The sequence below is a fragment of the Mya arenaria genome, chromosome 17, assembly GCF_026914265.1.
Source record: "Mya arenaria isolate MELC-2E11 chromosome 17, ASM2691426v1".
NCBI classification, from domain to species: domain Eukaryota; kingdom Metazoa; phylum Mollusca; class Bivalvia; order Myida; family Myidae; genus Mya; species Mya arenaria.
The window spans coordinates 34114517-34128740 of record NC_069138.1 but is presented as its reverse complement, the minus strand read 5'-3'; the positions used below and the strand labels follow the sequence as shown (position 1 = coordinate 34128740).

General features: G+C 38.5%; 6 non-coding genes across 6 annotated transcripts; all 6 read left to right on the top strand.

Annotated features, from left to right (window-relative positions):
* The first annotated feature begins 424 nt into the window (after positions 1 to 424).
* Trnah-gug (transfer RNA histidin (anticodon GUG)) lies at positions 425 to 496 on the top strand. The gene has a single exon. It is a non-coding gene; the product is annotated as a tRNA-His (tRNA).
* Positions 497 to 3636: 3140 nt separating this feature from the next.
* Trnah-gug (transfer RNA histidin (anticodon GUG)) lies at positions 3637 to 3708 on the top strand. The gene has a single exon. It is a non-coding gene; the product is annotated as a tRNA-His (tRNA).
* A 1523-nt stretch (positions 3709 to 5231) lies between these two features.
* Trnah-gug (transfer RNA histidin (anticodon GUG)) lies at positions 5232 to 5303 on the top strand. Its single transcript has one exon. It is a non-coding gene; the product is annotated as a tRNA-His (tRNA).
* Positions 5304 to 8664: 3361 nt separating this feature from the next.
* Trnah-gug (transfer RNA histidin (anticodon GUG)) lies at positions 8665 to 8736 on the top strand. Its single transcript has one exon. It is a non-coding gene; the product is annotated as a tRNA-His (tRNA).
* A 2719-nt stretch (positions 8737 to 11455) lies between these two features.
* Trnah-gug (transfer RNA histidin (anticodon GUG)) lies at positions 11456 to 11527 on the top strand. Its single transcript has one exon. It is a non-coding gene; the product is annotated as a tRNA-His (tRNA).
* Positions 11528 to 12794: 1267 nt separating this feature from the next.
* Positions 12795 to 12866, top strand: Trnah-gug (transfer RNA histidin (anticodon GUG)). Its single transcript has one exon. It is a non-coding gene; the product is annotated as a tRNA-His (tRNA).
* Positions 12867 to 14224: the final 1358 nt, after the last annotated feature.

Sequence of the window (14224 nt, the reverse complement as noted above, 5' to 3'; positions counted from 1 at the left end):
CGGCACAAATCTTTGTGTTCGTGGTTATGAACTGATGAGGAGCCTTATACAGCTTCATATCTGTACATACCATAGGCGGCAGCATCAGTCAGCGGAAGGCATTTTACTACTGATTTTCATAATGATCACTTTGTAAAAATGACAGGATAAAATGGAATAAGTTTGATTTTTTGTAAGTATGTGCAGATCAGTTGTGATTGCTTTAAAATATCACGTAAAAAGGGAAAGGGATGAACACACCCATTGAGACCTTATTATATTTTTTTTTATATCCAAGTATACTTTTCAACATCTCTGACGAATACTGCCACATATGGTATCTTACATTCTGTGACAGTTTCCGCTCACGTCACTTGAGACACTTGAGACATTGCTAAGATTCCTATTAATCCCAAGCCGCCATTCCATCAGTTCAGCGAGCTTAGCCGTGATCGTATAGTGGTTAGTACTTCGCGTTGTGGCCGCGACAACCCAGGTTCGAATCCTGGTCACGGCATTGTCCGGTACGGGCACCGCTGAATCTGTTTTGTTGTAATAAAGATGGGGAGGTTGTTCAAGACCATGACCGTGGTCTTGCATTTCATGTTGAACCTTTCACACAAGTCGTTAACGACTAGTGTTACTGACAAAAAATCAACACTTTTTACGTAGCACAGCTGGGAGTCCGAGCACGAGTACGCCCTCAGTATGAGACCACTGGCACTATGCGTTCTTTTGTCCGTTCATTATTTAGTTTGCAATCTGTCAGTTAACATTGTGTCTCAGCCGAACCTTTGTTACTATTCATCTGATTTCAATCAAACATTTCAATAGTGTAAACCAACATAAACAGGTACACCGTGTTCTCAGTTTAAATTACAAGATTACATTCACGAAGTGCATGAAACTAGGTAGAGATTCCATGTCAATATGTCGAGTGAAGCGTAGTTGTTTTTGTTGTTGTTGATTTATAAAGGTCTGCTCGCGCTCTATAATTTCTGCATTGTGTGTTCAAAAAAACATGAACAGTTGCACTGTGCTCTCTGTTTATAGTATAAGGTCAAACACACGAGACTGATATTCCATGTCAATATTTCGAGTGAAGCATGAGGCGGTTTGGTGCGCCTTAAAGTAGTGCTATTAGCTCACAGCTTCTTTTATCCCGCTCATCAAAATGCCATTGTAGATTTTAAGGATTCTATCTTTTCCAAACAACTAAACGTTGTGTCCATTTAACGTTTAATCTCAAGCAAACTGAGTACAGGTACTCTTCCCTGTATGTTTAATTGTGTTCGTGAGTTAAGCAAAGATAGCGAAAACGAGTTTAGAAGAGTATGGTTCATACAGCATACAACATTAATTGAATTCAAACGCAAAAGTACTACACACATATTATATATTCAAGTGCCAATACGCTTGACACTTTCTATATGAACACGATAATACCTAAAATGTAATCTTCACCCAATTTTAAACACAAATCGAAAATGTATGGCGAAGAGCCACATGTTTTGGGCAACAACTTATCATGATTCCAGGACAATTATGTCCACATACTTGCAAAGCTATTTTTCTCTAGGTTTATAACACTAAACCAAAAGACATCTATCTTTGCCGTTTTATGCTATGACATGCTAATTTGCCGCCGTTACTTACTGCCGATGGCTATGAGCGCCTGTAACGATCCAGACTATAACCGTCTAGTCAAAACATGTGGTTGTGCAGCATCCATCCTGGCGTCCTTGCTAGTGTACTGATGAGGATCCCCATATAGCTACATATCTGGACATACCATAGGCGGCAGCTTCTGTCAGTGGAAGACATTTTACCATGCTTTTCATGATGATCACTGCTTGTAAAAATGACAGTATAAAAATGGGATGAAAACTTTGATTTCTTGAAAACCGTTACCGATTTTAAACATGGTGTACGGCGACGGTATTCGTGCATTGCAACTATCCAAGGCAAATGTGAAAGTATGTGCAGATGAATTGTGTTTGTTGCTTGAAATTATCACGTAAAAAGGGAAAGGGATGAACACATCTATTGAGACCTTATTATATATTTTTTAATATCAAATCATATTTTTTCACCATCTCTAACGAATACTGTCACGTATGGTATCTCAAATTCTGTGACAGTTTCCGTTGAAGTCACTTGAGACACTTAAGTAAGTCATTGACCAGATTCCTATTATTCCCAAATCGCCTTTTCGTCAGCTTAGCGAGCTAGCCGTGATCGTACAACCCAGGTTCAAAACCTGATCTCGGCATTGCCTGTCACGGGCACCGCTGAGTTTCTTTTATTGTAATAAAGATGGGCAGATTGTCCAAGACCACGACCCGGACATAGAACATGTTGAACCTTATACACGAGTCATTTACGACCAACGTTATTGACTAAATGACGCTTATTTCGTAACACAGCTGAGAGTCCGAGCACAAGTACGACTTCAGTGCGAGACCACTGGCACTGTACCTTCTTTAATCCGTCCATTAATCGAGTGAAGCATGGGACGGGGTGCTACGACTATATGCGGTGTTATTGGCTCCCTGCTTCTTTAGCATGTTCGTTTAAAAGCTCACCAAAATGCCAAAGTGGGTTTGATGGATACAATCTTTTCCAAACAACTAAGCGTTATGTCCTTTTAGCATTCAATCTCTAGCAAGCTGAATACATGTATCATTTCTTGCATGTTTAGTTGTGTTCGTGAGTGTAGCAAACATTACAAAAACGAATTTATAAGGAATGGTTTATACAGCATTAATTAAGTTTACACGCAAAAGAACTACCCGAATAGAATATGTTAAGGTGCCAAAATGAGTTCGCCTACGGAGCGGGAGGTCGTGGGTTCGATCCCTGGCCGCGTTATACCGAAAGAAGTTAAAAGATTGTACATGAAGCTCCCTTGCTTGGAAAAGTGGTGTACTCAGTACTGGTTTAACCCAGGAAAGGAAAGTTGCACCCCGCTTATCGGTGCTTTACATCGAGCACGTAAAACCAAGCAGTCTCTTCGAAAAAGAGCTAGGGTATCTCACCGGACTTCCTTGTATCCCATCACTGTATCTTCCGCGTGCTGTCCCAGCAAAAACAGAGGACCCCGTTGGAAATAAGTGCTTGAACTTTCACGGGTTATCCTTAACCGCAAGTTCTAAAGAAATACATACATACATACATACATACAAAAAGCTGGACACTATCCATATGAATACGATAATACCATATATAATCGAAACAAAAGTTATTTTTTGGGCCTTCTTTACCCGCTTCTAACACCAGAATATATGAAAGCCACATGTTTGAGGCTGGTGGTCATGTCATGTGACATAATACATCATTTTATCCTGATTACACGACGATATTTCCACATAATAGCTACGCTAATTTCCTCTATGGTTATAAGGACATAGGAAATAAAAGTATGTGCAAATGAATTTGTGTCTGATTTCTTGAACACATTTGGAATACTTGCTAAGGGGTGAACATACCTATTGAAACCTCACTATATATATAACCATATCCAAAAACTCTGACGATACTGGCACATATGGGAACACAGATTCTGTGACAGCTTCCGTTCATGGCACTTCCGACACTTGGACCATTGACAAGAGTATTATTAGGCCCAAATCGCAGTACCATCAGTTCTGCGAAGTAGCCGTGATCGTATAGTGGTTAGTACTTCGCGTTGTGGCCGCGACAACCCAGGTTCGAATCCTGGTCACGGCATTGTCTGTCACGGTCACCGCTGGATTGTTTTTATTGTTATATAGATGGTCAGGTTGTTCAAGACCATGACCGTGACATATTAAATGTTGAACCTTACACACGGGTCATTAACGACCCACGTTATTTACAAAATGACATTTATTTTCGCCTTCAGTATGAGACCACTGACACCCCTTACGTTCTTTTGTTCGTCCGTTATTTTGTCAGTCAGCCCGCCAGTTAACATTTTATATCAGCCGAACCTTTTATGTTATTCATATTATTTCAATCAAAATTTACAATAGTGTTGGCCAACATGAACATGTACGCTGTGCTTTCAGTTTAAAGTACAAGGTTACATACTCGCACTGCATGAAACTAGGTATTGAGTTCATGTCATTATGTCGAGTGACGAATGAGGTGGGGTGGTGCAAGTAAAAGTCGTAGCTCTCTGCTTCTTTTAGCCCCGTTCATTTAAAATCTCGTCAAAATGCTAAAGTTGGTATGAAGAATTCCAATCAACTAAGCGTTATGTCCTTTTAACGTTCAATTTCTAGCATGCTCAGTTCATGTATAATTCATGCTTGTTTAGGGTGTTAGTGGGTTTAGCAAACATAACGGAAACGAATTCAAAATAGTATGGGTCATTCACCATTGATTGAGTTCAAACGCAAAAGTACTACACCAATAGAACATGTTAAGGTGCCAAAACGCTTGACACTATCTACATGGATATGATTTTATCTTATTTCTAATAATCTTTTTTCCAAAGTTTTATTTTCCTGTCTTCTTCATCCACTTTAAACACAGTAACCAGGATTCATGATGCAGAGCCACATGTTTTTGTCTGTAGATCATGTCATGGGGACACAATATAACACTTAATCATGATTCCGCGACAATATTTCCACATACTAGCAAAGCTAATTTCTTCTAGGGTTATTAGAAACCAAAAGACAAGTATCTAAGCATTTAACGCTTTCTCTTGCTATTTTCCGGGTGCTATCTATAATATCCATGAGCACCATGACCATATGGCTCTGCAGCAAACGTCCTAGTGTCCGTGCTTATGTACTGATGAGGCGCCTAAAATATCAACACATCTGTATATACCATAGGCGGCAGTATCAGTCAGTGGAGGACATTTTTACCACGCTTTTCATAATAATCACTGCTTGTAAAAATGGCAGGATTATATGGGATAAGAAGTTTGATTTCTCAAAACCGTTACCTATTTTAATTATTTTACAGCGACGGTGTTCGTGCATAGCAGCTCGTCTAAGCGAATAAAAGTATGAGCAGATCAATTGTGTTTGATTGCTTGAAAATATCATATTTATTGGGAAAGGAATGAACATACCTATTGAGACCTTATTATATGTTTTATATTCAAACATATTTTTCACCATCTCTGACGAATACTGCCTCGTATGGTATCTCAAATTCTGTGATAGTTTCCGTTGAGGTCACTTGACACACTTAAGTAAGTCATTAACAAGATTCTTATTATTCCCAAATCTCCATATCGTCAGTTCAGCGAGCTAGCCGTGATCGTATAGTGGTTAGTACTTCGCGTTGTGGCCGCGACAACCCAGGTTCGAATCCTGGTCACGGCATTGTCTGTCACGGGCACCGCTGGATTTGTTTTTATATTTATTATTTGTTGTTATAAAAATGTGCAGGTTGTTCAAGACCATGGCCGTGACAAACTACATGTTGAACCAATAACACACAAGTCATTAAAGGCCAACGTTATTGACTAAATGACGCTTATTTTCGTAACACAGCTGAGAGTCCGAGCACGAGTGCGTCTTCTATATGAGACAACCAACACTGTACGTTCTTTTGTCCGTTATTTGTCCGTCACTCCGTCAGTTAAAATTGTCTGACAGCCGAACCTTTGTTGATATTCATCTGATTTATGTCAAACTTTCTTCATAGTGTAGACCAACATATACAGGTACGCTGTGCCCTCAATTTAAAGTACTAGGTCACACATACGAACTGCATGAAGCTAAGTGAAACGTTTTTTCACAGCCTCCGACCAATTTAAACAACATATTGTTTGATTGTTTGAAAACAACAACAAGTGTTATAGGCAAGGGGTGAACATAATTATGGCGAACTTATTATATCGATTTATTTATTTTACAATCGCTGAACACTACCATGAATACTGCTACGTATGGTACCACAAACTCAGTGACAGCTACTTATGTCCCTGATTAGGCCCGTTTAATGAGCTAGCCGTGATCGTATAGTGGTTAGTACTTCGCGTTGTGACCGCGACAACCAAAGTTCGAATCCTGGTCACGGCACTGCCTTCAATGGCACGTCTGAAATTGTTTTATTGTAACAAAGATGTGCAGGTTGTTCAAGACCATGACGGTGACATATTACGTGTTTAACCTTACACTCGAGTCATTAACGACTCACGTTATTGATAAAATGACTCTTATTTTCGTAGCACAACTGAGAGTCCGAGCACGAGTACGCATTTAGTATGAGACCACTGGCACTGTACGTTCTTTTATCCGTCCATTCATCTTACCGACAGTCCGTCAGGTAACATTGTATCTCAGCCGAACCTTTGTTGCTATTATTATGATTTCAGTCAAACTTCACAATAGTGTACCTTTGTCGCTTTTCATATGATTTAAAACAAACTTCTCAAAAATGTACCTTTGTGGCTATTCAAATGTTTTTAATCAAACTTCACAATAGTGTAGACCAACCCGACGTTGTGCCCTCAGTTTCAAGTACAAGGTCACATACACGAACTGCATAAAGGTAGGCTAGGTAGGAATTTCATGTTAATATGTCGGGTGAAGAATGGGACGGGCTGGTGCGCGTAAAAGTGGTTCTATTGCAAGGGGTGAAAGCAAAAATATTCTATCTTGTTCTCTATTTAATGTCACTTTTCGCATTCACCCCTCGAATTTGGCTTTCGGTTTCTTTGAGACCGCTCATCAAAATGCCATAGTAGGTTGGAAGGATTCAATCTTTTTCAATCAATAAGCGTTATGTCCTTTTAACGTTAAATCTCTAGCAAACCGAATGTATTATTCGTTGCATGTTTAATTGTGTTCGTGAGTTTAGCAAACATAGTGAAAACCAATTTAATACATCATTAATTCCAGGATATTTATTTCCACATACTAGCAAATCTAATTTCCTCTAGGGTAACCTATTTTTAAACACGGTTTACGGCGACAGTGAGCGTGCATCGAAGCTGTTCTAAGGAAATAAAAAAGTATATGCAAATTGTGTTGGAATGCTTGAACTTATCAAGTATATTGGGCAAGTGGTGGACACACCTAATGAGACCTCATGATATATATATATATATTTTTTTTTTATCCAAACATGTTTTCCCACCATATCTGACCAATACTGCCAAGTATGGTATCACAAAGTCTATGACAGCTTTCGTTTATGTCACTTGAGGCGATAAGGTTCAAGACCCACATCATATCGCCCAGGTTCAGCTCGATAGTCGTGATCTTATAGTGGTTAATACTTCGCAACGTGGCCGCGACAATCCAGGTTCGAATCCTGGTTAAGGCATTGTTTGTGCCAATCGCTGAATTACACGTATACTCCTCTTTTAAAAAAAATCGGCAGGTTGTTATATAAGACCGTGAATCCTACATATTTCATGTTGAAACTGTGTACACTGTGTACACGAGTCCTGAACGAACTACATAGATCACATAATGGCAATTATTTTTGTAACCATACATCAAACTTTTCTCTCTCAGTTATCGTTAATTCATTTAATTATTTAAGTTATTTCACATAGTGTCTTAGAATGCTACCTTATTGGCTGAAACAGTATTAACGCAAACTCTGACACAGGGAGTGTGTATCGGATGAGTGGCAGTAGGCGGACCTATAAACACACGCGAAAGTTAAAATTCTTAATGATTAAGCCTAGAACTAAATGATTGCCTACCTGCAGTTGTATTGGCTGACAATGTATGTTGTATTCTAAAGTGGGTTGCAAGGATTTAATATTTTTAATCAGCTAAGCGTTTAAGTTTACCAATCATAACGAAAACAAATTTAATTGAGTATGGTTGATACAGCATTAATCGAGTTCAAACGCAAACCTACCACACGAATGTAATATAACAATGTGCTAAAACGCTTGACACTATCTCTATGAATAAGATTATACCTTAACTATAATAAAAAAAATAAAGGTTTCCAAAGTTTCATTATTTTTGCCTTCTATACCCTTTTATGGACACGGACACCATAATGTATGATGCAGAGCCACATGTTTTGGGCTGTAGACCCCGCATATAACATACTAAAACAACTTATAATGATTGCACGACAAGATTTCCATATACTAGCACAGTTTTATTTTCTCTAGGGTTAAAAGAAACCAAAAGACAAGAATCTTTGCATTGTTCACCATGACATGCTTATTTGTTACTCTCTATAATGCATATTAGCGCCTATAATGATCCAGACCATAACCTTCTGGTCTACACAATGTCACTCAGCAGCATACATCTTGGTGTCCGTGCTAGTGTACTGATGAGGAGCCTTATATAGCAACACATCTGGACATACCATGGGTTGCAGTATCAATCACCATGATCAGTGGATCCGATGGACTGTTTGTTAAAAAATGAAATGGGATAATAAGTTGGTTTTCATGACAAACCGATACATATTTTAAACACGGTTTATGCGAAGGTGTTTGTGCATCGAATCTGCTTAAAGCAAATGCAGGTGCTTTTGTTTGATTACCTTAAATTATCAGGTGAAAACAGGCCTCATTTATGTACGAGTATATATGTAATTATATACATTTTTTTCACCATCTCTGACCAATACTGCCACGTATGGTACCATACATTCTGTGACAGCTTCCGTTCAAGCCACTTGAGTAGTGGAGACACTTAAGTCCCTGATAAGATTCTTATTAGGTCTCAGTCGCTCTAAGAACAGTTCCGCGAGCTAGCCGTGATCGTATAGTGGTTAGTACTTCGCGTTGTGGCCGCGACAACCCAGGTTCGAATCCTGGTCACGGCATTGTCTGTCACGGGCATCGCTGAATTTGTTTTATTATTAACCTTTATACACGAGCCATTAAATACCTACGTAACTGACAAAATGGCATTTATTTTCGTAAACGCACACCAAACATTTCTCTGTCAGTTATCGGTCAATTTCTTAATTGAGCTATAACTGTCGTAACAACCAATAACCCCTTGTTTAGCATCTAGTGAATAGAAATGTGCTTTTGTACAGATAATAGCACCCTATACTATAACATATAATTTTTGTTTTATATGTATCGTTTCAATAATGAAAGTTTCCTCTGTTTTTTTTCGAGATAATATATTGTACTTAATGTTTTCAGAAAATTCATAACATAGTAGAGAGTCCGACGACGAGTACGCCTTTAATGGGAGACCAGAGGCACTGCACCTTTTTCTGTCCGTCCGTTTTTTGGTCAGTCAGTTCGTCAGTTAACAATGTTTCTTAGCCGAACCTTTGTCGCTTTTCATATTATTTCAATCAAACTTCATAAAAGTGTAGACCAACTTAACAGGTACGCTGTGCACTCAGTTTAAAGTACAATGTCACGAACATCAACTGCATGAAGCTATGTAGGGATTCCATGTCAATATGTCGAGTTAAGCATGGGACGGTGTGGTGCGCGTAAGGTTGCTGTTATTGGCTCCCTGCTTCTTTTAGCACGTCAATTTAAAAGCTCATCAAAATGCCGAATTAGGTTTGAAGGATTAGATCTTTTCCTAACAATTAAGCATTGTGTCCTTTTGATTTTCAATCTCTAGCAAACTGAGTACATGTATTCTTCCTGTATGTTTAATTGTGTTCGTAAGTTAAGCAAACATAACGGAAGCGAATTCAAAATAGTATGGTTCACTCACTATTAATTTCGTTCAAACGCAAAAGTACTACACGAAGAGAACATGTAAAAGTGCCAATACGCTTGACACTATCTACATTAATGCGATTGTATATTATATCTGACTAATAAAAATTCCAAAGTTTTCTTTTTCTGCCTTCTACATCCACTTTTAAACACATACACCAAAATGCATGATCTTTAGCCACTTGTTTTTGTAGATCACGTAATTTGACATAATATAACACTTTATTATGATTCCACGACAATATTTTCACATACTAGCAAAGTTAATTTCTTCTAGGGTTATAAGAAACCAAAAGACAAGTATATAGGCATTTAACGCTTTTACTTGCTATTTTTCGGTTACTTTCTAGAATGTCCATGAGCACCATAACCATGTGGCTCTGCAGCATACGTCCTAGTATCCGTGCTTATGTACTGATGAGGCGCCTAATATAGCCACACATCTGTATATACCATAGGCGGCAGTATCAGTCAGTGGAAGACATTTTTACCACGCTTTTCATAATGATCAATGCTCAAAATTACTGCATAGTTGACAAAATGGCAATTATTTTCGTTACCATAATCATACATTTCTCTCTCAATGATCGTTAAATATATTTACGTATTTTAGTGTTATCGCATAGTGTCTTAGAAAGCTACATCATCGGCTGACACATTTTTAACGCATAATCTCACACAGGTAGTTTGTATTTGATGATTGGCATCTGCAGTTGCATTGGCTTGAACTGTAAATTGTATTCTAAAGTGGGTTTGAAGGATTCAGCCTTTTGAAACACCTAAGCGTTATGTCCTTCTAACGTTCACTCTCTTGTAAACTGGGTACATGTTGTCTTCCCTGCATGTATATTTTTGTTCGTCAGATTACCAAACATAACAAAAACGAATTTAGTAGAGTATGGATGATACAGCATTAATTAAGTTGAAACGCAAAGGTACTACACGAATATAATATATCAACGTGCCAAAACGCTTGATAATATCTATATGAATAAGATAATACCTAAACTATAATAGAAAAAAAATGAAACTTTCCAAAGTTTAATTATTTTGGCCTTCTTCATCCACCTTTGAACACGGACGCCTGGATGGATAATGCAGAGCCACATGGCTTTGGCTTGTAGACCACGCATAGAACATACTAAATCAATTTATTATGATTCCGTGACAATATTTCCATATACATGCAAAATTAGATTTCTCTAGGGTAAGAAGAAACAAGAAGAAAAAAATCTTTGCATTTTACACCATGACATTTGTATTTGCGTTTAATCTCTATAATGCCTATGAGCGCCTGCAACGATCCAGATCAAAACCGTCTGGTCCAATACATGCGGCTCTGCAGCATACATCCTGGTTTCGTGCTAATGTACTGACGAGGAGTCTTATACAGCTACACATCTGTACATACCATAGGCGGCAGTATCAGTCAGTGGAGGACATTTTACCCCGCTTTTCATCATGATCACTGCTTGTAGAAATGGCACGATACAAATGGGATAATAAGTTTGATTTCTTGAAAACCGTTACCTATTTTTAAACACGGTTTATGGCGCCGGTGTTCGTGCATCGCAGCTCTCCAAAGGAAATGAAAGTATGTGCAGATCAATTGTGTTTGATTGCGCTTGAAAATATCACATTAATTGGGAAAGGGATGAACAAACCTATATCGACCTTATTATATTTTTAATATCCAATAATATGGTTCATCATATCTGACGAATACTGCCACGTATGGTATCTCAAATTCTGTGACAGTCTCCGTTGAGGTCACTTGACACACTTAAGTAAGTCATTGACAAGATTCTTATTAGTCCCAAATCGCCATATCGTCAGTTCAGCGAGCTAGCCGTGATCGTATAGTGGTTAGTACTTCGCGTTGTGGCCGCGACAACCCAGGTTCGAATCCTGGTCACGGCATTGTCTGTCACGGGCACCGCTGGATTTGTTTTTATATTTGTTATATGTTGTTATCAAAATGGACAGGTTGTTCAAGACCATGGCCGTGACATACTACATGTTGAACCTTACACACGAGTCATTAACGACCAACGTTATTGACTAGATGACGATTATTTTCGTAACACAGCTGAGGGTCCGAGCACGAGTGCGTCTTCTATATGAGACTAACGACACTGTACGTTCTTTTGTCCGTTATTTGTTCGTCACTCCGTCACTTAAAATTGTGTCACAGCCTAACCTTTGTTGCTATTCATCTGATTTCTATCAAACTTTTTAATAGTGTAGAACAACATAAACAGGTACGCTTTACCTCAGTTTAAAGTACTAGGTCACACATACGAACTGCAATAAGCTAGGTGAAACGTTTTTTCATAGCCTCCGTCCGATTTTTACAAACATATTGTTTGATTGCTTGAAAAAAATCAAATGTTATAAGCAAGGGGTGTAAATAATTATGGAGACCTTATTATATCAATTCATATGTTTTACAATCGCTGAACACTACCATGAATACTGCCACGTATGGTACCACACATTCTGTGACAGCTACTTAATTATTTCGGCCTTCTTCACCCACTTTTGAACACGGACACCTGGATGTATGATGCAGAGCCACATGATTTGGGCTGTAGACCACGCATAGAACATATTTAAACAATTTCTTATGATTCCACGACAATATTTCCACATACAAGCAAAGTTTAGTTCCTCTAGGGTAAGAAGAAACCAAAGACAATTATCTTTGCATTTTTCACCATGACATTCTTATATGCGGTTATAATGCCTATGAGCGCCGGTAAATAGCTACATATCGGTACTACCGTAGGCGGCAGTATCAGTCAGCAAAATGAATTTTACCATGATTTCCATCATGATCACTGCCTGTTAGAAAATGACAAGATAAAAATGGGATAACAAGTAGGATTTCTTGAAAACCGTTACATATTTAAAACACGGTTTACGGCGCCGGTGTTCGTGCATTAAAGCCCTCCAATTCAAATGAAAGTATATGCAGATCAATTGAAATTGATTTCTTGAAAATATTAGATATATTTGGCAAAGGGTGAATACCTTTTGAAACCTCATTATACATATAACTACATCCAATATCTCTGACGATACTGCCACGTCTGTAACTGGTTCCGTTCATGACACTTGAGACACTTGAGTCATTGACAAGAGTTTTATAAGGCCCAAATCGCAATACCATGAGTTCAGCGAGCTAGCCGTGATCGTATAGTGGTTAGTACTTCGCGTTGTGGCCGCGACAACCCAGGTTCGAATCCTGGTCACGGCATTGTCTGTCACGGGCACCGCTGAATTTGTTTTATTGTAATTAAGATGCTCAGGTTGTTCAAGACCATGACCGTGACATATTCCATGTTAAACCTTACCCACGAGTCATTTACGACCTACGTCATTGACAAAATGGCACTTAATACCGTAACACAGCCGAGAGTCCGAGCACGAGGACGCCTTCTGTATGTGACTATTGGCACTGTGCGTTCTTTTGTCCGTTTTTTTGTCCGTCAGTCCGTCAGTTAACATTGTATCTTAGCCGCGCCTTAGTTGCTATTCATCTGATTTCAATTAAACTTTCCTTATAGAGTAGACCAACTTAAACAGGTACACTGTGCTCTCAGTATAAATTACAAGATAACATACACGAACTGAATGAAGCAAGGTAGGGATTCCATGTAAATATCACGAGTGAAACGTTGTTGTTGTCGTTGGTGTTGAGTTTATAATGGTCTGCCCGCGCCCTATAATGGCTACGTTATGTGTTCTAGAAGAACATGAACAGTTACACTGTGCTCTTAGTTTACAGTTAAAGGTCACACATACGAGCTGCATGAAGCTAAGAAGGGATTCCATGTCAATATGTCGAGTGAAGCATGGCACGGGTTGGTGTTCGTAAAAGTGGTGCTATTAGCTTCCTGCTTCTTTTCGCCCCCTCATCAAAATGCCATAGAAGGATTTATGGATTCAATCTTTTCCCAACAACTAAGCGTTGTGTCCTTCAAACGTTCAATCTCTAGCAATATGGGTACATATATTCTTCCCTGCATGTTTAATTGTGTTCCTGCGTTAAGACGGGGTCCAACGTGTTTTGTGTTTGCCGAATTTTAAGTGAAGAAAATGTGTAATGCGGATTAAAATGGCGGTGTTCGCAGACATTTTGGTGTTTTTTGAGGATATTTTCACCGGGTTAGTAAGTTTTATCACTTTTCTCGCATATTAAATAGGCCTACCCGGAGGCCACTCGTGTAAGTTTCTCTCAGTTCTTTAACATATCTTTCTAGAGGAATTAACAATTGAATGTATAAGCTGAGCGATTAGTTGTTTACAAAGTAAAAATAGAAAATTGCGTGACTTGAAACTGTGTTTTTAGTCAAAGTGCACCTTTCTTGTACCTATTTTAGCTATTTTTCATTGAATTGCTGCATATTTTTTAGTTTCGACGGTAAGTGCACTTACATGGGCACTATACTGCCAATTTTCTTATGCTTAAACACCTTTTATGTTGGGAGAGGAAGTATTATGCAGTTTTTGTGAAATGCAGAATCAGATAAGCGTGCATTAAAAGAAGTTTAATTAAGACACGAGCTGTAAGACGGATTCAAATTTGTATCAAAATGCAATTTGTTATCCAAT